The sequence below is a fragment of the Terrapene carolina genome, unplaced genomic scaffold, assembly GCF_002925995.2.
Source record: "Terrapene carolina triunguis isolate 2854851 unplaced genomic scaffold, T_m_triunguis-2.0 Scaffold211, whole genome shotgun sequence".
Classification (NCBI taxonomy): Eukaryota; Metazoa; Chordata; order Testudines; family Emydidae; genus Terrapene; species Terrapene triunguis.
The window spans coordinates 24,257,684-24,281,913 of NW_020664562.1; positions in this window are offsets into that span (position 1 = coordinate 24,257,684).

The following is a 24,230-nucleotide window of genomic DNA, read 5'->3' on the forward strand; positions in this document are numbered from 1 at the left end:
GATTTTTATAATTGCATATTCACATTCAAACATCCCACATGCCAGCAGACAACACGAAATGTCAGATTAATGTTGAACATACATCATATGATCAAAACAGGATGATATGATAACATGACACTGGGCACTGTTTAAACAAAAAGGGTGAGACTGTCAGCTGCTGTAAATAGGTGTAGTTCCACTTAAGTCAGCTAGCCCAATTTACAGCAGCTGCCGATCTGGAGAAAGAGAGAAGTATATGCCTGATTCTTCTCTCACTTAGACTGGTGCAAATTAGAAGTGACTCTACATAAGTCAATAGAGCTACATGGGTGTACATGAAAATCAGGCCCAGGTTTCTATTTGAACATTTTTTGCTTCATATGTCACCAAGAGGACTGTAAGGTCTTTGGGGCAGGGACAGTCTCTGTTGTGTGTTTGTACAGCGCCTAGCACAATTGGGTCCTGGTCCATGACTAGGGCTTCTAGGAAATATAGGTGGGAGTCACAAAGATATTTAGGCACCTACCTCACTGAAATCAATGGGAGTCAGGCACCTAAATATCTTTGTGAATCCCACCCTATGATAGTACAGATTTATTAATAATAATATTAATAATTAATAATCAGAGAAAGGAAGTTGGGGAAGGCAAAGTTATCATGATGTGGAAAAAAGTTTCCACACACAGAGTTATACTTTGACAAATTCTTGGGCTTCATTGGCCCAGATCCTTTTATAATAATTAGGCAATAGAATATATAGAAATTCCATTATTCAGTTTTGGTGACACAACCCCTCAGTAGAATTATATCTTTGTAACACATGGGATTATTTTTGTTATAAAGGCACTTCACCTATATGACTCCCCATGGTTCTGTCTAGAGAAAAATACAAAAATTACTTCTAGACCTGCTTTCTATTCTAGTCTACATAGATTTTATATCGTGCTCACCACCATAGTATCTGAGCACCTTCAGATCATCAACTGTTTCTTCTACTGTAGCTTCAAAATGTAAAAATGGTGTTTGCTTGTTATACCAGCCTCCGCTCTGACAGCTCTACAGTAAGCAACGGTAGGTCAATGTTTTTAATCTGTATCCTTTTTTCGAGTTTTACTGAGTTTGTGAATTTAATGCTTGTGAAATTGAAGACATGTAGTAGTAGTCTGAGCCTTGAATAGTGGTTCCTCCTTCAGTTTTGTTCATGCACTTTAGTCCCAACTGGCTCTTCCCATCTTGAGGGTCTAACAGAAGAGAGACTGACTAGTGTGTCAGATTGTGGGGTTTCTTCAAAACAAAAGGACTAGAATGACACCACTACATTTGTGATCATTTGTGGCCTAATGTAGGATTTCGCTCAGGTCTCCAGAGATGACAGGCTAGTACATGAATCCCATTACCCCATCTGTTCACATTTTATATAGGTTTATAACAGCTGTAAAAAAATTTCTTGGGCTGTAACTGGACCTACAGCAAGTGTAATGTCTCAGTACCTCCAGGACAATATTTTCCATTAAAAAGGGAAAGTAGATTCACTTGGAATGTTGAAGTTACAAGAGTTTTGGCAAAAGCTCATTCCAGGGTTAGATGCTGATTTTTTTTTTCTACTTTCAACTGCAACCTTTAAAGAGCTCTGACTTTCTGATTGCTATTTTGCATGCTATTCATCCATAATGTGGATAGGAACTTTTACCATGTTGGAGGGGGGGAAAAGAGACTACAGTTATGAAGCTTTAAAATTCCATGTGTCCTGTAGGAAGGAAGTGTGCTTTAAATATAGGAATGCAATGTTACTCAGTGGAATTCACTCTACAGAGCAGAAAATTCCCCATAGGACAGGTGGAGTTTTAGACATCCAGGTCTGCAGGGGGTTTTGCTTAGAAAAGGGATCATGGCATGTACGGTATAAAAAAAAAGTGACTAGTCTATCAGTTTGAGGTACATGTGAGAGCCTGGCAGTGACACAATAAACCATAATGGCCATTACCATCTATCGTGCAGCTAACTAATACTATCTCGGCATATTCTGTCTTCTGCTGAGGTGGAGAGAGTGAATCAATGCGAAGTGGAAAAGGGCAAAAAGCCAGGAAGTAAAGGCTACACTGTAACATTCCCACACCACATAGTCACTTCTGACTCTTCCAGAGCTACATCATCAGCTCCACATGTCTGGGGTCATGGCCCCAGGGAGGAGATGTATGGGGAACAGCCACTCTGTGTAGCCTGGTCCCTTCCCAAGGGAGCCTTAGTTCTGATTTCACTGAGCAGCAGTAACTGCACCACCATTGTTTGCTTTTGTGGCTGGTAGGGCTCCAGCTTATGTCAAGATACTAGGGACAAAATCTTTACTGCTGATGCTTCACGATGCTTGGGGGGCAGTGGAGACTGGCCAAAATCCATCCTGAGGATCTTGGTCTTTTTGTAAAACTGACTGCCATGTCTCTGACCATTCTGCTACGCTGCTAGGTCCACTTCCCCATGTGGATGATGCAGCAGTGTGGTGAGCCAGGAAAGCCTGTGCAACCCCATGAGCTAGTGCTCTCCTTCTGCATGCTTTTTACAATTGATAGGTGCATACGAGTCTTCACTGACACCAAAGCATTGTCATGGCCTAAGGTGGTTGAGAAGGTCTGGTAGGCAGTGGGTGCAAAATAAACTAGGAAAACTACCTGGATACTTACGTACAAGAAAAACAAATTTCAATTTGAATAGTTTATTAGATCAAAAATATGCATTTAATAAAGCTGATAAAAATAAATATTAACAACAAAGTACTATAGTTGCTCAGTTCCATAATCTGCACTTTAGGACTTTACTTAAGACAACAATTTGACAGCGTTTGAAATTGGGTTATTTGGTTTTTGGTGCCCAACTTGAGGGTCTGATTTCTGGAGGGGCTGAGCACCAGCAGCTCCCATTGACTTTGTTCGTAGTTGTGGTCCCTCGGCACTTCTGACTGCCCCAGGTATCTCAAGCGAGGCACCGAAAGTAAATGTCCACTTTGGAAAATGTTGGCCTTAGTGTTTGAGATGAAATGTAATGTTCAAGCTCCTTCTCTGAAGTCAATGAAACCAAAGTAAGGACACTAATGGCAGGGGTGAAATCCTGGCCCCATTCAAGTCAATGGGAGGTTTTACTATTGTCCTCAATACAGCCAGGATTTCATCCAGGCTATTTTTTTCGTATCTCTGACTACTTTTGAAAAACACAAAATAAAGGAAATTGTCATTTTAAAAGGCATATTCTCTCTTTGAAGTTTATAATAAGTAACTCCCTTTTCACTAATGGGTGAAACTCCCACGATCATTTGTAGAGAATATATCCATCAGAGTTTGACTTTAGCAAACAAAAGATAGGAAATTCACTTCAGGATGACATTGCAACCCCAATGCCTGTTGTGTTATATAGTATATTGCCAAGGTATCCAGACAAGAGGTGTATCAGGCGTGGTGCAATTCCTCAATAAAACAGGACAAGTTAAGGATGGATTTCAGCTTCAACTCTGAATTTTATCCAATTCAACCTATACCCCAGCTAAACTCTTAACATGTTTTTGTGTGTTAACCCCATCTGGACAACAAATGCAACTGCAAATGAGTTCCTAACTCAAAATTAAACTCTTAGAAATCCAATCTGATGTGTTTATGCTGCCCAGTTACATTCCTTGAAACAGTACAAGTTAGCAAAAAGTTTTTGATCCTTCTGCTATTAACAGATGGTATCTGTATCTAAGGATAAGCTGTGACTGTCATTTAGGCCACAAGCAAAGGATGAGGGACGCTCCCCCGTGGGTACCCTTAAAAGGCCATAAGCTTGAGTAGTAAAAATGAAAAGATCTAGTGCTGGTGTTAATTACGCAGAAACCACACAGAAAGTGCTCACTGTCCCAGAGTTGAGAGGTTGTGCATCCCTTCTTCCACAGATAAAAGGCCTGGTATGAAAACATTTTGCAGAGGACAATGAACTAAAGATTAGCATAATCTTTTGCAGTATCCTCAGTAAGCTATCCATGAGTGGGCTGCTTTTCTCTCATTCCTTTTGCTCTAATGTCTGGATTTAAGGAATGGCAATGTAAGAATAGGCTTTGTCCTTGAAGCCTGATGGTTGTGTTTTCCCGCCTTCATGTGATCATCCCTGTTGCTAGTATACTACTTTTCTGGTAATCAGACAATGGAAGGAAAATGAAGTGTCAGTTCATTGACAGAACCTTATCCTTGCTACGTTTTTTCTTAATCCAGACTCATCAGTGGTCTCTCTCCCTCTCTCTCTTTCTCTCTCTCGCTTTCTCCCCCACTCCCTCTCGTCTCTTTATTTCCTTATTTTTTCTAAATCAATAAGGTAAAATCTCTTCTGTAATCATTCTAGATAAAAGTAAAAGCACATAACTCAAGAAAAATCCAAAATTTTGCTCTACACAATTCACTAACACCCAATTGTATTAATTTTATCTGTGTTTGGTTTTATTCAGAGCCTTTCCACAGCTGATGTCTTTGTAACATTATAACTCAAACATCCTTTCAAACATGCTTCAGCTGAAATGGCTATTTAAATGTATGATCTGTGAAGCCCTGGATGTTTAGTTTTAGCATAGAAACTTAACCATACTCATGATACAGTTTAATGTGACTATCTCTAGGGCTGACACAGTGGCTAATGCTCGAGTTTGTTACTCACTTTGATCCTGACTGCCCTGTTTTAAGTCTTGCTACTACTGGTTAAGCTAGCGCTTTGTTACTGCAGGGATAACTGGAGGATTCTGAAAGTTGGGAGGCACCATCCCCAAGATCAAACTATAAAAATAGGTCTGGGGTCAGGGAACTGTATAGACCCCCAGAAGCTTTTCAGTTTTACAGCTGGAGATTGTCTCTTATGTATATATAAGTCGTCATTAGGATTCTGACAAAGAAGTGCACTATGGGATTGCTGCAGGGCAGGCTCTTTGAATCTTATTCCTGATAAAAAAACACTTCTGGCTGGCTGACAGGAGACAAGGCAAGTTCAAGGAAGGCATTAAAAAACATCTTAAATCTATTGATGGCAGCAGAAGGGTTGGGATGAATAGTTTGGGATTAGGGTGAAGACTTTTGGAGTGCAGTTGTTGCATGGAATTTGGGACCAACTAGTGATTTTTAAGGACAACGTGCATTTTAGTCTCAAAACATGGGTCGGTTTAAATCATAATTCACAAAATATTTTGCAAATGCAGTTGAACCTTCTTATAGAGAATTGTTTATTTTCTATTCGAAAAGCTCCCTGGAAGTGGGATGTTACTATAGCAGGAGACAGTCTACCTGAAAAGAGAGTCCCCTCTTCACCCAGGAAGTGTTGGTAAAATAGTTTCTGTGTTTACAGGGGACAATGGCAGCTCTTCTAACAGCTGAACCAGATCAGCTGCCCTTCATGCCTGCTGGGAGCAGTAGCAGCAAGACCAGAAGCCACAGATGCTCCTCCCCCATAGATGGAGTGACTAAATCTTTTCTCCTTCCCAGTTCACCCACTGCTGAGGGGGACGGATGAAGATCCCTTTGGAAGGTAACACCACCTAATTGATGGTGATAATTGCTGTATTTCAAGAAGACTAGCACAGAGAAACTGACTCATAGTGGAGTGAAAATATACTAAGTCTCACTATCAGACCTTGTCTATATGAGCAAATTTTGTAGCTGCAGTCCAGCACTGTGTACAGCTTCCCCAGTAACAACAGTAGGAATGCTCAGGTAGACAATGCATGGGCCTTTTTTACCACCGTGCTCTCTAATCCTATGGTTTCAGAGGGCATATATCTGAATAATCATGTTAATAGCTTCATAGTTGACTGCAAAGTGTGATTTACATTTGACTTACAATGTTAAAAACACATCACCCGGGAATGGAGCTAAAAGAAGGGAAAATTAATACACCTCTACCTCGATATAACGCTGTCCTCGGGAGCCAAAAAATCTTACTGCATTATAGGTGAAACCGCGTTATATCGAACTTGCTTTGATCCACCGGAGTGCGCAGCCCACCGCCCCCGGAGCGCTGCTTTACCGCGTTATATCCAAATTCGTGTTATATCGGGTAGCGTTATAGCGGGGTAAAGGTGTACTGTTCCTTTTGAAGCTGTGCAGAACTATATTTTGGAGTTTTCCTGAGTCATTTGCTTTTTCTTTCAACCAGAAATATCATGGAAGAGATTTCACCCTATTCCCTGCTCCTCCTCTCACTCCAGTGTAAATCAAATCCTATAACAGCAGAGTAAAACTGGTGAAAAGGAAGCCTAGAAAGGATTCCGGCAGTGTAACTACACATATTTAATTTATGCTGGTGCAAGCCCCCAATGTACACACATTGCCTCAGCATAGAGTGGAGCTTCCACCAGTGTGGCTCACTCTAATAATTGACATCACTGACAGTAGGCTGCACTGGTATAACAACATCGATGTAGTCCATACTGTTACCAATTTTGTTACTGAAGACAGGCCTCAGCATGTAAAATCTCTGCTACATATGCATGCCTATAAATGTTAGGAGGAGTCATTTGTGTGAACTAAAGGGAGGATATGGACTCTGCCCACACACAAATATAACTCAATTGTGTAATGTCATGGCTGTTGTGTGACTAATGTTGAACCCTCCCCCCTCCGCATATTAATGACCCTTGGGGTTTTTTTTTTTTTGGCTTCCTCTGCAGCATGGGGCATGGGTCACGGGTCACTTGCAGGTTTAAACAGTGTAAATGGAGGATTGTCTGTAATTTGAAGTCTTTAACTCATGATTTGAGGACTTCAATAACTCAGCCAGAGGTTAGAGTCTATTACAGGAGTGGGTGCGTGAAGTTTTGTGGCCTGCAATGTGCAGGAGGTCAGACTAGAGGATCATGATGGTCCCTTCCGGCCTTACAGTCTAAGTCTATATTGTGTGTGATAGCCTCTGAAAGCAAACAAATTCTGTGTATCCGGAAAAAAAATCTAATAAAGAAAAGTTTAAAAAATAATGCAACAATCCCTGTGTTGATATTCTTGTCATTATAGTACAATGGGGCCTTGATGCTAGACTGCAGCACCTAGGTCTTATCTTAATGCAAATACAAAGAGACATCAACATACAGCATTGTACATGTGTTATGTTTGAGGAAAAGATCAAGGTTTCTAGTGTCTGAATGCACCCACCATAGGGCTTCAATGGGAATCCCTCAACAGTTCTCTCTTTATAAAGTAAAATTCTGGCTTTATCTGTATGCGGGGAGCCTCTTCTCCCCACAGAGCACGCAGGCAGGAGCCAGGCAGAATGAAGACATTATTGTTTATTGCTATCAATATCACTAAACTAGAAAGGATTTGTAGGGCTAGCTATAATGGTATAGATATACCAGCAAACCCTCCTAATGTAGACACAGCTTATGCCAGTAAATATTATATCGGTTTGGTAAGCGAAATAAGCGATACGAGCAAAAGCACTTATGTGCATTATAACTGCATCTACACTAGAGCTTTTGCTGGTATAGAAACGCCAGGAAAAAAATCACTCCCCAACTGACACTGCTATGTCAAGAACAGTTTCTACTGTATACCAGGCTTTTGATAATAAGATGGCTGGGTAGCTGCTCTCTCTTAGTTTCTGCGGGGAGCAGCCAGAATTCTGGTGCCCAGCTACAGTCTGCTGCTCCTGTGGTCTTTTGGTGGGTACATATATACTGTGCTTGCCATAGTCTGGTCTGCCATAAATATGAAGGGCCAGATTCTTGACTCCTCTCTGGCTGTTTTGCTCATATAACTGGCTCCCTAAGAATCACCAGTCGTGTATAACTGATGCAAGGCCTCTCCTCTTCTCCCACACCTCTGCATCCCCACTGCAGCCAAGGGAAACTTGCGTCTATGGCCAAGTTGGCTCCCAGTTAGCCTCACGAAAGGGGACAGAAGGCATAAAGCCACTTTTGTATCTCCTCTCCCATGCTGTGTTGGGCACAGGATCCTATGGTTCAGTAGATGATGCTATGCTGAGTGTAAATTTATGGTTTCAAATTGTTTAGTAGCAGTAACAGCAACCGTGTCGGCGTTTCATAAAAGAAAAAAAAAAGTCATTTATATCCAGTTTAAAAATATGCCCCCACCTAATGCAAGCAGACAGGCCCCAAGCTACCCAAAATTAATTTGCCTAGTCAGTGAACTGTAGCGTTTGCCCGTTTTAAGCACTGTGGACACCTTATCGTCTGCTCCACTGCCATCTGACACAAAAAATTGAATCAAATACTCACTATATCTAAGTTGTTGTCAGGTATCAGATACAGAAAATAAGTGTGTTCCCCTTTGTGTTGTAACTATCATGTTGTGTTATGTCAGCTATCTGAGATCATGTTACCTTTGATTGTGTCTTTCAGACCAAAACGTAAGTGATCTGCAGTTGTTTATGCTGATTGTAAGTGAAGCAGTAATTTCTGGACAGCAGGTAAGTTGAAGCACAATAAGACATTATTTAGCACAAATACCTAGCTGCCTGCCATTACTGAGCACAAATACCTAGTCTTAGATTTACATAATTGTTTAAAACATTGAAGAGAATTGTTACATTTAATTACGTCTTATTTACGGGAGATTTATTGAAATATTTGATTATATCTGAGAGAGTGTTAACTGAGGTACAAATAGCTGGACCTGCCGAGAAACTGAAACAGGCCTCTGAAAGAGCTCATTATAAACAGGCTAAATAAAACAATTATTTTCTCCCTTCAGAAGCAGCTCATAATAAGGTGCATTTAAAGGGTCAGAAATGATGAACATTCAAGCCACCAAAAAGTACATTAGAAGAAGAGTAAAGATCCATGTAAGGAAGGCAAGGACACTCAGGAAAAAACAAAGCATCGATCTCTTGAACACCATTAAAGTTATTTTATCTGGGTTAAAATAATGAGCATGGGATAGCTGGGGTTTCTACCCAGCATCCGCAAAAGAACCTATTCAAAGAATGTTTAGGGAAGTCACATGTATGTATAGTTAAGTGGAAAATACAAACCACACTCTGAGAGTACTGGGAAGGCCTTCCATTTTTAACACCGAATATTCTCTAGTTTGGGTTTTCCCCAGTCTTCTTTACGTACAGGGAGACTAGTTTCTCATTCATGAAATCAAGATGGACCCTGAGAGAGGCACTCAGCAGCCATAGTTATTTTTCAAAAGGACAATCAGAGCCAAAGTCACTCCTGGCATAATACAATTCAGCCTTACCTGTCTGGGTTCAAAAACCAAATAACATGATGTACTGCATTTACTTGCACCACTGCCCTCTACTGGACGGATGGCAGGCCTGCATGAATAACAAAAGGAGGTATGGTCAGAGTGCCGCTCATTTCAGCTCTTCCTTTAGGTAGGCTGCAAGTTGTATCCTGTCTATGGCAGTGGGGAAGTGCTGAAGTGAGCGGCACTCTGACCATACCTCCTTTTCCCTGACCATGCCCCCAAGCCCGGGGCAGAAGTAGGGGCATCACAGAGCCTCAGTGCCAGGTAAGCCAGTTGTCTGGCCTGTTTGTGGCACCAAAGTGGTGTGAAGGTGCCATAGCATGTCTGAGAATCTGGACCACCAGAGTGTACTAGTGTATAGATGGATAAATTCAGAAATAATACAAAATAAAAATATTGTAGATAGTTCTATTAAATCAACAGACATCTTTAATGCATTTTAAGCATTAGTTTAGTGTATAAAGGTGGAATACTGTCTGGTTGTTGCCCACTCTCCCAGGTGATTCTCAGTCGCATTTATCTATACAACAGTTGCTGAAGAGCATTTAAAAGATAATGGACAGAGAATACAATTTGTCCCGCACCACTACCAGCCTATATGAAGCAGAGATGTGTGAATCGGATCCTCCCCACTTCATGCCATGATGTTCCTAGGATGCAAGCCATGACTGAACACCACAGTCTGGTTTCCAAGGTGTCTTTTAGTGGTAATTTCATTGAAATATCTCAGAAACAAGCTGTTACCACAATGCTTCCAGTCTCACACAGAAGCAGAAAAGACAGAAAAATGGGAAAGGCAATAGAAAGGAACAGGAAGAGAAGAGGGAAAGTGAAATAAGCATGAGAGGGAGAGAAAAAAACAAAGACAGAGAGGAGGACTAGTAAAGGAGGGGAGAGAGAGGGGGGTATACGTCAAAGTAGCAGAAGGTAAAGAGAAGGGGAGAAGTAGTGAATGAACAATTAGGATACAGAGAACTGCAGAATGCAAGCAAGGGTCTGGAAAAAAGAGAAGAGAGAGTAAGGGTATGTCTACACTACGGGATTAATCCGAATTTAGATAATTCGAATTTGGGAAACAGGTTGTATAAATTCGATTGTGCGCGGCCACACTAAGCACATTAATTCGGTTTTTAACCACATTAATTCGGTGGTGTGCGGCCACACTACCCCATTTATTTTAACCACATTAATTCGGTGGTGTGCGGCCACACTAACCCTAATTCGAATTAACAAAATCGATTTTGGCGTTACTCCGCTTGTCGAGGTGGAGTACAGATCGATTTAAAGCGCCCTTTAATTCGAACTAAATGGCTCTGTAGTGTGGATGGGTGAAGGGTTAATTCGAATTAACGCTGCTAAATCCGAATTAATCCCGTAGTGTAGACCAGGCCTTAGATAAGCAGGATGGAGTTGTGAAGAGATTTGAAGGTGATGAGGAAGACTTTGATCTTACTAAAATAAGGCAGGATGGGAAGAGAAGGAAAAATGAACTAAATGGAAAGTATGAATCAAGAGAGAGAAAAAATAGACTAAACCAAAGTGCATAATACAAGAAAAAGAGATAGTGGTCTGGGAAATGTCTGGGGAGAAAACTATACAAGAAAGAAAAATAAATAGACACAGAAATATGGTGACATGGGGAATAGAGAACAGTAAGAGAGTGAAGAAAATGTAAGAACTAGAAACAAGGGATGAGAAAGAGGAAAAGTTTTAGACTGCACATGAAATGTGGATTTGGTTTCACAGCAGGCTGAGGAAAGCACACCTCCTTAGTGCTTTTCAATGTACTGAGGCTGCTCAGTCATGCTCTGTTGGGAACATGCATCTTCCTGAATCGAATACAGCCAAACAGCATTCACAAACATGAATTCTAATTCTATTGGTTCAAACGTGTTCCTGGCCTTTTTTATTCACAGTTTGTGAATTTTCACACATCTGACTTTTTGTTGGCCCATCTGTTCAGGGAATGATGGTTGTTGCACAAATACCTGTATTTTCAGGCAAACAAGAGTATTTATGCATGAACAAGAATATTAATTAACTGCTATTCATCATTCAGTATTGTCCTGTTTTGAGAACTGTCAGTCATCCAATTAGAAACAGAACAAGTATTACAGGAGCCATGCAAACAATCTCATGCTGAGAATAGCCAACAGGGGAAATAAACAATTTACAAAAAGTCCAGAGGTTGAAATATAGCCCTACACATGTGCTTACCTGTAGGTGCTGTGAGTAGATCCATTGAGTTCAACATGAAATATGTAAAGCTAAATGTATACATAAGTCTCAGCAGGATCCGGGCCAATGAATATATTCACAGACATGAGGAGCAATTTGTGAATAATTAAGGAACTGAAATTTTTCATAAATTAATTGCATAATTTATTTGTAATGAATAATTCGAGTAGCTGTGTTCCTGAATGTCTTCCTGCCCTTGAATAAAGCAGAGTGCTGGTTGCCTCTTGTTCAGAATGTAGTTAAAGCTTCAATTAGGCTTGCGTACATTGAAATTTGACATACTAGTTTCTTTTACGTATTTGTACAGACAGAGAAGCAAGTCTGTGTTTGGGTTGTATTTTTGCAGGGTTTGAAGTCTTGTTCAAAGATCTTGAAAAATTGAATGACTGAGGACATAGACTGGAATTCTGCCCTTCAGTTTATGTGCAAAATCAAAAACATGCAAAGTTTGGTAGTATCTGAGTTTCATCTGATAAGGCATACATTAAAGTATAAAAAGAAAGCCCAGAAATAGGAGACTTGTCAGTTTGAATGTTAGTTAAATAAGTACATAAGATAAACAGTTCAGTGAGGGTTATGTATCTGAATGTTCAATCAGGATGCACAAAAGACTGTTACAACACCATCTTCTGTTAGCAAGAATTTGCAGGATTTGTTGCCCAGAAAGGCAGAGAAGGCTTGCAATGAAAACTCTACCAGCTTTAATTCAACTCTTCTCCACAAACAAAATATTGTTTGCCATCTTAGAGCAGCCAGAATCCTCCAATTTGCTTCAACGGAGCATTTCTCAATCCTCGGCTGTTATAATCTTACCATTTAATTGTCACCTGAACAATTTTTCTGCTGAAAAGACTGAATTACTTAGCTGGTATAATGTTCCATCACATATATTCAAATAGCTATTATGCCCTCTCATTAGCATTAGATTTATTGTGCTACATTATTAGTAATATGTATTTTGTTTTAAATCCTAAAATAAATGATTGCTGCCTCCCAGATTAATATAATCCTATTAATAACTGCAAGTTTTTGCAGTATTGCCACATAATTTCTATATAGTGGAATATGACTGTTAACCTCTTTACTTTTGCATGACAATCAGTTTAAAATAACTTATCCACAAGTCCACACATAGACCTCACTCTAAGAAAAGCAGAGCAGTTATGCTGGATAAACATGTATAGAGCCCTGCAAATCCGTGGATATCCGCTTTATATCCGTGAACCATTTTTGCGGATAGAAGCTTGGATGCAGATGCAAATTTTGTATCCATGCAGGGCTCTGTAGCTGTAGCACAGACTCACCAGAGCAGGTGGAGGGACCCAAGCTCCCCACAGCTGCCCGCGTGGCTCTCCCCGACCCAGCTCCAGCCATGATAAGCCCCCAGCCCGTGTCCCTGCCCCCAGGCCCCACACCCAGAGCAGGTGGAGGGTCTGTGCCACTGTTCCTCACAGTTGCCCACCTGGCTCTTACCGTGGCTGGACTGAAGCTCCGAGGCACCCCCCACTCCCACTGGAGCCGGGTCAGGGAAAGCCGTGCAGGAGCTGTGGGGAGCCAGCACAGAGTTGCAGACCCTCCATTTGTCCTCGGCTGGGTGGGCAGCCTGGGGGGCGGGGACGCAGCCGGGGACTGCTCTCAGCCTCCACCCCCACATCACGGGCAGGTGGAGGGTACACCGTGGCTCCCCACAGCTGCCCGGGCTCCCCAGCAGGGCTGTTTGAAACTGCCACCACTCCAATCTACCTTGATGAGTAGTGTGTGTCAGCTGGGGGCAGAGGGACCAGGAGGATGAGGAAAGTGCGTGGAATAGAAAAGGGCAGCTGCTGAGCCCAGTGTACTCTAGGACTGCTGCCTGTGGAGAACACAACACCAGGCAACGGGGTTAGGAAAGGCATACTCTGTGCCAGCCAGAAGGGAAGGCAGAGAGACAGGAAGTAGGCAGAGGAGGCCTTACAAGGAAACTTTTTGCAAAGAGGAGGAAGGAGAGAGCCGGGGGAACTGATGGAGAAAAGAGATTGGTGGGGAAAGTGCGGGCAGTGGAGACAGCTTGGGGAAATTTGATAATTAAGAACTATCTGAAAGGGAGATCTGTGGACAGATGAGAAAGGTCTGTAGATTACTAGTCCTGGTCCTCATGGAGAACCAACGGTCAGACTTTGGTCTTCCCTGGATATCTGATGGTTATGTGTGTTTGTTAATTATTGGAACCTTTGATTTTGTTACTATGGCTGTGCTAAAAAGAGTAAGCATTATTTTCTGAGAATGACTGACTGGACTGTGGGAAACATTGGTCATGGATGATTATATATTAAAGACATTTTGCCATTGTCAACTTAAAAATCATGGGGCCAGATTCTCACCTTGTATTAAGTGGCATATCTCCATTGAAGTTACATTTTTAAAATAATATCCTAATCTATTTTACAAATAAATAGAGGTGGTCAGAAAATTTAGTTTTTTTTCCTGCTGAAGATTTTGATGAAAATGAAAGAAAAGTTCTCCAATTTTTGATTTTTCTTGATGAAAAAACGAAATCTGAAATGCCACTGCAGTGCTTCATGGGAGTTGTAGTTTAGGTGCCTCGTGCTCCGATTCTTGGTAGGCCAAGTTCCCTGATCAGACTACATCTCCCAAGAAGCACTCTTTGTGCGGGGAGGTCATGCATTACAGCAGTATCATCGCCACAGTGGATCATGGGAGATGAAGTTCAGCTGGGGAGCTCAGTCCATAGGGGACAATGGGAGCATGAGCCAACCAAACTCAACTCCTATGAGAAAGTGCAGCAGCATTTGAGAATCAACATTTTTTGGTTTATGGCCATTCAGTTATGTAATGAAAAATCAAAATGGCCTGCACAAAGCAGACACTTGCTGAAAAAGTTACTTAATTGAAAATGCAATTTTCTGTCAAAAACAGTTTTGATGGAAAATTTCCAACCAGCCCTATAAATAACACATCAGATATTAGAACTGAAATTCTTTTTTTTTAAAAAATCTGATTTACTTTTAAATATTTATGGTATTTGTTTCCTTTTTTTACATTTCTCCCATCTTGGAAAATTAAACGAGACTAGTCAGGTACACTTGGTTCATTGTCAGTTTCTAATGTGTCTCAAGCACTAGTAAAATGTGGCAATATAGGTGATACAAACACTACATGAGACTTTTTTTCTTTGTTTTTAAAAAGGCTGTTTCCATTGAAATAAATAAATTAAAACATTTTTACTGACCGTAGGTTTTGTAAAACCAATTTTCACAAAGCCTAAATTTTAGGACAAAATTGACAAAATACAATCTATAAAAGTATTTTTTTAGATTACAAGAGTAAATGGGTAAAAAACTAAAAGCTCATACTCAAGTGTTGCAACGGTAAATAAATTAAAGTGGGTAAAAGCAAAGCCAAATAAACAAGTTGTTTTCAAATGTATAGCGATTCAGCATAAGAAAGGTCAACACCCCGGTGTTAAGTTATCTTGATGTCCATCAGTTCTGTATATTATTGAAGAAAGTCTATTTTGTTTAACAGCAAACTCAGTCTGTAGAAATACACAGGGGCATCAATTTATGGTGAATGAAATAGTTAAATTCCATTTTCAGGATTGGAAATGCTAGGATTTTGTAGATGCTCTCATTCTGTGATTTGTTCCACATTCCTATGAACCCACGTGCTCCCCCTGTAAATACTGTGTATCTAAATAGGGAAAAATGGGTCATTTAGGTTCTGAGTATGAGCCAAAGACTCAGGCATCCTTAGCTGTAAAGAAGGGGCAGTTGGAGCCCCATCAGTTTACTACCTTTTTTAATCCAGAATATTGCTTATGCTAGTTTCCCTAGATGATGGTAGTAATACTTCTGGAAATGACATTACATAGCCACCATTATTTGAGGGTGATTGGCCTGCATTCCAGAACCATGTGAACAAACTAGGCTGATTCATTGTGTCAGCCTCAAGAGCTAGAAGACATTTGCAACACTAGCATGAGATTGCAGCAATGAAGCTCTCCAATGTGTACTGCATGCACAGCGTTGTATTATAATGGTGTCAAACGTTTATCGAGCTCCTTAGATCCTGAAGGATCTCAGAGCTTTTTACAAACTTACAGACTTAACAGATGTGTATCCATTACACAGGGAACACTTCATCCAACAATTAAATGTTGTGAAATGAACCAGCAGTTTATTAGCTCACAGCAATAGTTTAGTTTAAAATAGGAAGTAGAGTATGCCTTTATTGACTGAAACTGTAGAGGGAATTTTAGGTAGGCAGAATGCAGTTATCTGAATTGGGATTTAGTCATGGTATCAGGGTTAACAGCCTTACTCTACAAGAAGTGCCAAGTGCCATATTTAATGGCCAAAAAATGGACAGGACGTTTGTTTTAAGTCTCATCAGCATAGTGCCTCCTAGCTACATACTGGGGTATTGCTTCAGTACAGACTCAGAGGAAAGAATGCTACTGAATTGCCAACCCTACTTCCTAGGTCTGCCTGGTCTGATCAGCTTACATTTGTGAGGCATGATAGACTACATTTTTTGCTGGCTTAATCAAAGCCAGTAGTGCAAAATCCACCTGGAAGTGAATTGCAGCAGTGCCAAAAAACAGACATTTGTCCTGCTGTACTTACACCGTTTTCTCAACATTTGCTGAATGACTCCTGTATTATCAATACAGGAATAGTATTAGATGCAGGTTACTAATATATTTTCATGTAACTGGAGAGCTTTAAAATGATGTGAAATCTGTCTTAGCCAATCAGCTGGGTTTCTATTCCCAGCTCTGCCTCTGAACTGACCTGCTGTGTGACGTTTAGGGCCGGCTCCAGGCACTAGATGAGAAAGCATGTGCCTGGGGCGGTACATTGTAAGGGGTGGCATTCCGGCCAATCTTGGGGTGGCACATTCCGGCCGCCCTGCCGTGGTTCTTTTTTTTGCTTTGGCAGCCCGGTCCGCAGCTCCGGAGCCCCCAGCCAGCTCCCCGTGCTCCGCCAGTCCCAGCCCAGCCCTGCAGGGGCACGGACCCCGGCCTGGGGGGCAGGAACTAGCGATCCCCGCCGCTCACCGTGTCGCCGGGCTCCCCGGGTCGCTCCACTCCCCACCGTCTGCACCGGCCTCCGCCTCCCACGCTGCTCTGAGCCTGGCGTGGCCGAGCCGCCTTTAAAGGAGCGGCTGAGCCAGCACCTCCTCCGCCTGCCTGGCCGGGAGAGGCACCCCAAGGCTGGAGGGGGGAGCCCCTCTCACCCGGCTGCGAGTGGGCTGCAGCACCTGGCTGCCCACGGGTGGAGGGAGCGGGCGGGCGCCGCCCTTCATCCCCCTGCGAGCCACCTAGACCGCCTTCCACGCGCTCCCTGTGGCTGCCGTTTTTTTTTTTTGCTTGAGGCGGCAAAAAAGCTAGAGCTGGCCCTGGTGATGTTGGGCAACTCACTTCAATGACTGCAATGTGTCACCAGGTATGAAAAGCTAGAGCATCACTTGCCTACTGTGCCAAAACCCTATTCAACCGCCAGTGCAACACGTTGGTTTGGAATGTCTGTTCGTGCAGGGCATGCGTCTGTTTGAAGTATTATAAATTAAGGGACACTGTGGCTTACCTCTTACGGGTTGGAGGCCTGGGGCCAACCAGCTCTGATGACTGAAGGAACTGCTCCAGCCCACCTATGCTGCATTAATAGCCTTGATGGGGCCTAATGGAGGACAGCCGAGTTCCTTTAAAAGGGCAACAGGAAGCCACAGAGAAGGAAGAAGCTTGGGAAACTGCAGGGAGAGAGAAAGAGGCTCCTGCAGGGAAGCCCCGATCACCAAGGGTGTTGAGAAGTCAGAACCAGGAGGTTGAACTCCAGCAAGGGAAAGCCTGGGAATGACTGTTGAATTAGGACCCAGCTTTGGAAGAAAGGCTGTGGACTCCCTATTTAAAGGGAGCGAGACATTGAAAGAGGGTTGGGGCCTGGAGGACTAAGTAAATTGAACCACACGAAGGGAATATTTTTACTACCATTGGATTGAGTGAGTTATTGAGGGGACCTGATGAAGGGAACATAGGTAGGGTGCTGCAGACTGACCTCTGGCCATGAGGGGGCACTTAGGAGGCAGCTGCCCTGTCTAGACATCTATGTAGTTATTAATGAATCAGGTGTCCAGTGTATGTCACACTGATTCTGCACTATGCAACTTCATGAGGTATTTAAAATTTAATATATAGGTCATAATCTCCTCAATATAGTAAGCCAGTAAGAAGTTATATAGTCCCCCAATCGTTCCTAGGGGCTTCCACAGAGCTATGGGACTCTACTTTCTATTACTATAAGACTTCAGAAGTCTCCCATCATATTTACAGATACTATCAATATAAGCATGTAGCTTATGTTGTAGCTGTGTTGGTCCCAGGATATTAAAAAGACAAGGTGAAGGAGGTAATATCTTCAACCAACATCTGTTGGTGAAAGACAAGCTTTTGAGCTACACAGAGCTTGGACAGAAGTTGGCCCAATAAATGATATTACCTCACCTACCTTATCTCTCCAATAAGTATGGATGTTTGTTTCTCCTGGCTTTTCACATGGGCAGTTGCCTGGATTCAGCAGGTATACTCTTTTTCTTTACATTTATTCTTTGGTGTTAATGCATCTTTTGTAGAATATGTGTAAATAGATATGAGCAAACTGTGTAAAAGTTATTCAGCTACTCAGTGATATATGTAATGTGTTGGCTCATAGAGACAACAGATAATAGAGTGAGATATTTGCTTTACACTGTGTGTGTAATATGTAGGCACAGAGTCAATCAATGTCCTGTTGGGGCATGTTGCACCACACTATATTATCACTTCGGGGATAGGCAATTTGGATAATGAATATGTGATTCAGAAGAAGAATGGGTCCCAGATTATTTAGTATATCAGATATCTGTGCGGTGGGAATTTTGAACCAGGGTTTTGGCTTCATCCTGGTTAATTTCATGCACTAGATCTACTTTATCACATGCAAACTGTTTACTTCACTTTAATGCCTGTAACTTGGAAAGAATATTGTTAATTAGGATCTATCTTTACCTTTACTATATGATATACGGTGATAGAAATGACACAGGAAATGTTTCTGTTTCCCTTGCTATAGTAGGTAACATTGTGATATGAGCAAGAAACTCTAACTGTACAGTTCAGTGTAAAATTGAAATTAAATGCACACTCTTGGCCAGACAGCTGAAAACATCCACAGGCTCTTAAGCCACACTGATGAGAAATAGTAATCCATACTAGCCATTTACTATACTGATTCCTTGGAATTCAGCTGAGCTGATAGGATGGCCTACTATAGAAGCCCTACTGCTACACTACCACTCCAGCCACTGAAAACAGATCTACGTTCACAGTTGTGCCAATGACTAGGAGATACAGAGCTCTGACAGACCAGTCCTTCCTGTGCTATGCTTCACAGTGCCAGATCTTTGTTTTCTTTCTAATTCTTGACAAAAATCTGATGAAAGATCTCTCGTGTGAGACTTCCAGTGCTGCTTGGTTCCACGTGGGTGAAAAATACTCCTAGTATTTTTAGTATGAAACTTAATAGACCATCCTGTGTCTTTCCCAGTGCAGTATTCCAGTGCAGTGGTCCAAAACAAAAATTTGAGGTGTTTGAAAGTGAAAATAAATAAAACAGAGCTGGGCCTGAGCCAAAACCTCAGGATCCTGGTTCAGACTCCACGGTAGGCCCTTTGTTATGGGCGAAGCCAAAACCCAAGTTTAGCTCCTCCCCCACCGCAATCTCCTGATCCATTCTCTGTAGAAGTAGGATCTTTGTAGTGAGGGTCACACCTAGGATTTTAAATATGCACATAAAGAAGGAAATACTTGTATCTATGCACATAAGGAGCAGAGAAGAGTCACAATCTTTTCTCCCTCCTAACTTCTAATGATTTGTTTAAAAATAAATACTACAGGTTTTAAATGGCATGAGCCGCCAGAGGGCTTACTCCTGATGTCTTTGATCTCTCTTTACTTGGGCAAAACTTCCACTGAAGTTCAGGGGAATTTTACCAGAATAAGCAAAGATGTCAGGGTTGGCCCCATACATAACCTGTGTTCCTTCTGCCATGAGTTCTCTCACACCACCTGTGAGCTGCTTTAAAAATTGTTTGTACTTTAAAAAGCTGTATGGAGGAGCATCAACATTACTCCTAATTCAGCTTTTTTTTTAAAGTAAAGTTAAATTTCAAAGCTGCCCAGTCACTTCTCGGGTGCTATTGTGTGCCGTGGCCCATAGAGCAATTCCTGTGATGTGTGGCTGCATGAGCACTTCAAAGTGAGCTGCTAAATCATTTCTCTCACCCTCACTGCTAAGCTTTACAGGCACCTGGGATGCTATGGAGACGTCCTTTTACAGGAAAAGTAAAAGTAAGGTAAAAGTGAAGCTTTTTCCATGTAAAAGTGAAGCTTCCTATACCTCCCTGTGACTTTATAAAAGTGAAGTTTTCCCCAATTATTATTTATTATTTACACTGCAATAGTGCCCAGGAGCCCCAGTCGTGGGCCCGGGCCTCATTGTGGTACACAGTGTGCAAACACAGCACAAAAAAGGTCCCTGTCCCAATATTTGCCAAATAGTATATGCATGGTCCAGTGTGCCTATATAATAAATGATGCTTTGGAACACATAAACGCAAGGAGGCTGATTAATATTACCGTGGGAGCTCTAACCCTGAATTTCCACACACTTACCCAGCTCAGTACTCATTCTGCTGCTGTAAGAGGGTTTTTTGCAGATAATTTCTTGGGCTTTCTTTTTAAAGGGAAAAACAATTTGGAAAAAGAAAATACACCAACGTTCCCTTATTTAGAGTTACGTTGTTCTCAGGCCAAACGTTCACTGGAAGTGGAATTTCACAAGGACAAAAGCATACCGTCTGCATCTCTATCTTCCTGAATGCTTCTTGTCTCATCCTCAGCTGCAAGAGGTGCTGTTTGTGCGCACCCAGGTGTAATGAGATGGAAGGGACTGGCAGGACCTATATTCACTCCCTACATCTGTGAAGAGCAGCACTGGTCCATATGTGCAGGGCAGATTTTTTTTTTTCTTTTTAAGCACAGAACCTATCAAAAACTACTGTTTTGTTTCAGTCCTGTTCAACTCTGGTCAGTTACAAATCTGCATCTAACCTGTAGGAGAAAATACAGTAACCTCAATCTTCAGCTGCTTTATGGGAGGAGCATCTCAGTGAGGGGGCACCTTCCAATGGAATAGTGGCAGGCAGCACAATGTCTCCCATACCAACCCTCTTTCTGCAGCAGGCATAGGGCATGTGGCTGCAGGAAAGGACATAGCCCTGGTGTTCCTGGCTGCTACAATAGAAGCTTGGGGTCCCTGGCAGCTGGCATAATTGGTGCAGCCCTCATGCTGCTCTAACTTATGCCAGGGGACCAGCCTGGCACATAGCCAGCCCTGGAACAGGGGAGCTCCAGGTGGCTTTGCAGTCCTCATCTGTAGGCAAAGATCAGGGCCACTATTGTCCAAGAACTGTGCAGAGCGTTCATAAAGCAGACTAGGTTATGTTATTAATCCTGCCTATGCCCATTCATAGCTCTACACAATTACAAATACTTCTGTCCTCTGAAAAATGTCAATCCCTGGTATAACTCCATTGATTTCAAAAGTTACACCAGTGATGAACTTGGACCCTTTGAATTGAGTCTAATCTCTCACACCAGCATAAAACTGGTAACTGCCCTGACTTCAGTGGTGTTCTCCTGACTTACACTGGTGTCAGTAAGAACAGAATCCAGCTATGTCCAGAGCTTCCTGACTGCTTGGAAGTCACGACAATATTTTTTGAATTTGATATTACTGAGGAGTTGTGACAGAATGGCAAACTTATTTCTATAACAATATACAGAAACTGTGCTCATGGTACAAAGTTAAAGAGAAGCTAGAACATGTTGTGAGTTGTACGCTCGAAAATTTCAGTTCACGCAACATGTATTTTTAATGGCAGTCATTTTCAAACTTTCTTTTGTTCAATACAGGCGGCAAAACTTGTTCTTGAAGTAAATACTGTTTTATTCTGGCTTTTAGTTTAGAGCTTCTGCTTGGGCAGCCAGGGAATATATATAATAGGGCATGAATACATTCTTATAAGTATTAGAACAAGTATGGAAACACAGAGCCCTTAGTGACCCCGAGAGTCCTCTGCTGATCACTTGTGTTTGTTGTAGTAGGAAGGCAAACATAAGTATAGAAGTGTTATTGAACAGAAAACCCTTCAAAAATTTCACCAGTCTTTTGTATTCAAGTCGCAGAACAGTAGGGGGCCGCCCGTCTCAGAAAGCATACTTATGCAAGTATTAAGAACTGGCTGAGATAAGAAGTAAAGCTTAAGAGACCTTCATCATTAGCTGCTAGTGGTGGAGATTAGTGATCCTACTACAGGATTACAGATGGAAAGAGTGCTAGTGTTGGTTAATTGTTCATTAATGCTTGTAAAATAAGATAGCTGTATAAAACTTGCTATTGTGTGCTCTCTCAAAGTAAAACAAAATTGGATCTGCTCATCAATTGCACTATTGATGGTAAAAGGAACATGATTAATGGATCAGTTTACAGTGTAAACTCCTTTTTTAGTTCTACTTTAAACATTTAATTGGACTATTACCCTAATAAGAAATATTTTATTTTTTAAATCTCTTTTCTACATACCAATATTTTACTCTTTAGATCAGCAATACCCCCACTGGTGTGCTTTTAATATTTCAGGGTTTGCTCATGAATCTCAGGTGAGACTATTATCCTGATAGCCCTTTGTGCGTATTTCATTTACAACACCCTTCGTATTTCCATACAGTTACTGATGCTGTAAAAAAAAGAAAGGATTTTATAATGTTCCACCTATGCATATAGTTAGGGATAACATCTTGAATCAGTGCTCCAGATAATAAAGTCCTCAGGTGAGACCTAGCCCAGGGTTATGCTGACTTGTACTGACAAAAACCTCCACGTAGGAGCCTAGCAACAACAAATCCACCAGCGAAGGAAGGTGCAGTTACTGTTGGGATGCTGTAGTGAGCCAGTACAGTCTGAGCAAGACATGGTACTACATTGGCAGGGAACATAGCCAACCAGTGAGGCACTGATCAATGTATCTCCTCAGCTGGTAAGACTCTTAGGAAGCTCAGGCTGTAAAATAGAGCTATTTGTCTTACCCTACTGTAGAGGGATTTTTGTCTACCTCACATTTGCCCCTATGTGCCATCTTGGATTTCCAACAACAACAACCTAGAATCCATGTTGGGTACCCTTCTTCCCCATCTCTTTTGGTTTTGGTGCCTTTTTCCATCCAGAGGCAGGAAACTGGCAGGTCAACTGACTGAGAGTCTGCCCAGCAACTGGGACAGTACATAAGATTAGTTCACCTGTCAGAGGGGGATGCCCATCTTGGAGGCAGAGTGTGATGCTGTTCTAGGGAATAGCTAGTGCTGCTGTCTGCATAATAGATAGGCCATAGCACCACACTAGGGCTGTTGGGAGGGTAACACCTCGCATGCCAAATGGCTTGTCACCTTCAACTCACATCCACCCATGACAGCACAGGGAGGGAGATCTACAAGACAGAAGAAGAGAGTGGTCATTACCTGTCCTGAGGTCCTGCTCCCAATACCTGCCAGGGTCACCTGGATCCGGAGTCCATCCAGCTGTGGTGGAGTGAGTCATTGACCAAAAGCTGCAAGAGATAGTGAAAGGAAAGATGTTGCTCCTTTTACCAACTGATCTGGGGTTTAGCCTTGGGTCAGGGCTTCTAGTCCTCTATCCTGTTACAGCCAAAGCCTGTTTGAAGGACGCCCAATTGTAACAGAAAAAGGGACCAAATATAGTATTTACCTTGTTATACTCACCTGTGTTACTCACCTTGTTTTACCTATTTGTTTTAACTGTTGCCTGTAATAAACCTGTTCCTTGTTTTGCACCTTATCCCTTTGTCAGTTTTCCTTGGGGTAAAACAAACCCGTTGATAGACATGGGGTAGGGAGACGAACCTCAGACTGGTTCCCCCGGACAATGTATAAAATCCAGTCAACACCACCATTAGAAAATCCAGAGGGAGAGAAGCTGTGATAGCATCACCTAGCCTCCTTGAGTATGAATCTCCTGCTGGCACAGGTAGCCAGACAGGAACAAGGGAGTTGACTTATATCTACCTGTGTCAGCATCATGAATGTATGATTGCAAATGCACTCACAGGATGGTCGGCTGGAGATGGGAATGTTAAGGGACAGCTTGTGATTGGCCCTTGTATGCGCATGCAGGCAGCTTCCTCACACCTTGCTAGTCCAACAGACAGGCCAATCACAATTGCAGTCTGCTTGGGCTTCCTCTGTCCACTTGCTACACCCACATAATCCCCAGAGGGGGCTGAGGAGGTCTGAGGAGCAGAATGAGTGGGCTGAGCGCATCCCAAAGCATAGTGCAGCCTCCATACTCCACCTGTGCACTGGGTGACTTGAGGAAGGACTGTGATGCCCTGGAACCTGAAACATTTGCAATTAAAAATGTTTGAAGGAAATAAAAAATATTGTTTGATGAAATTTTTCACATAAAAATTATTTCCCAGTTAGCTCTACTCAATCCAGGGGCACAGGCTGACTTCTAATTTTCCAGGTGCTATATTATTCTATATATTGTACATCGATCATGTTTTCAACATTCACTATAGTGGCAAAATATAAAGTCTGATTAGTGGATCTGTATGATGTGTGTTTATGTAGTCATTAATGTGAAGCTTTATTGGACACTGATGGTTACACATTTGTTCAACTAC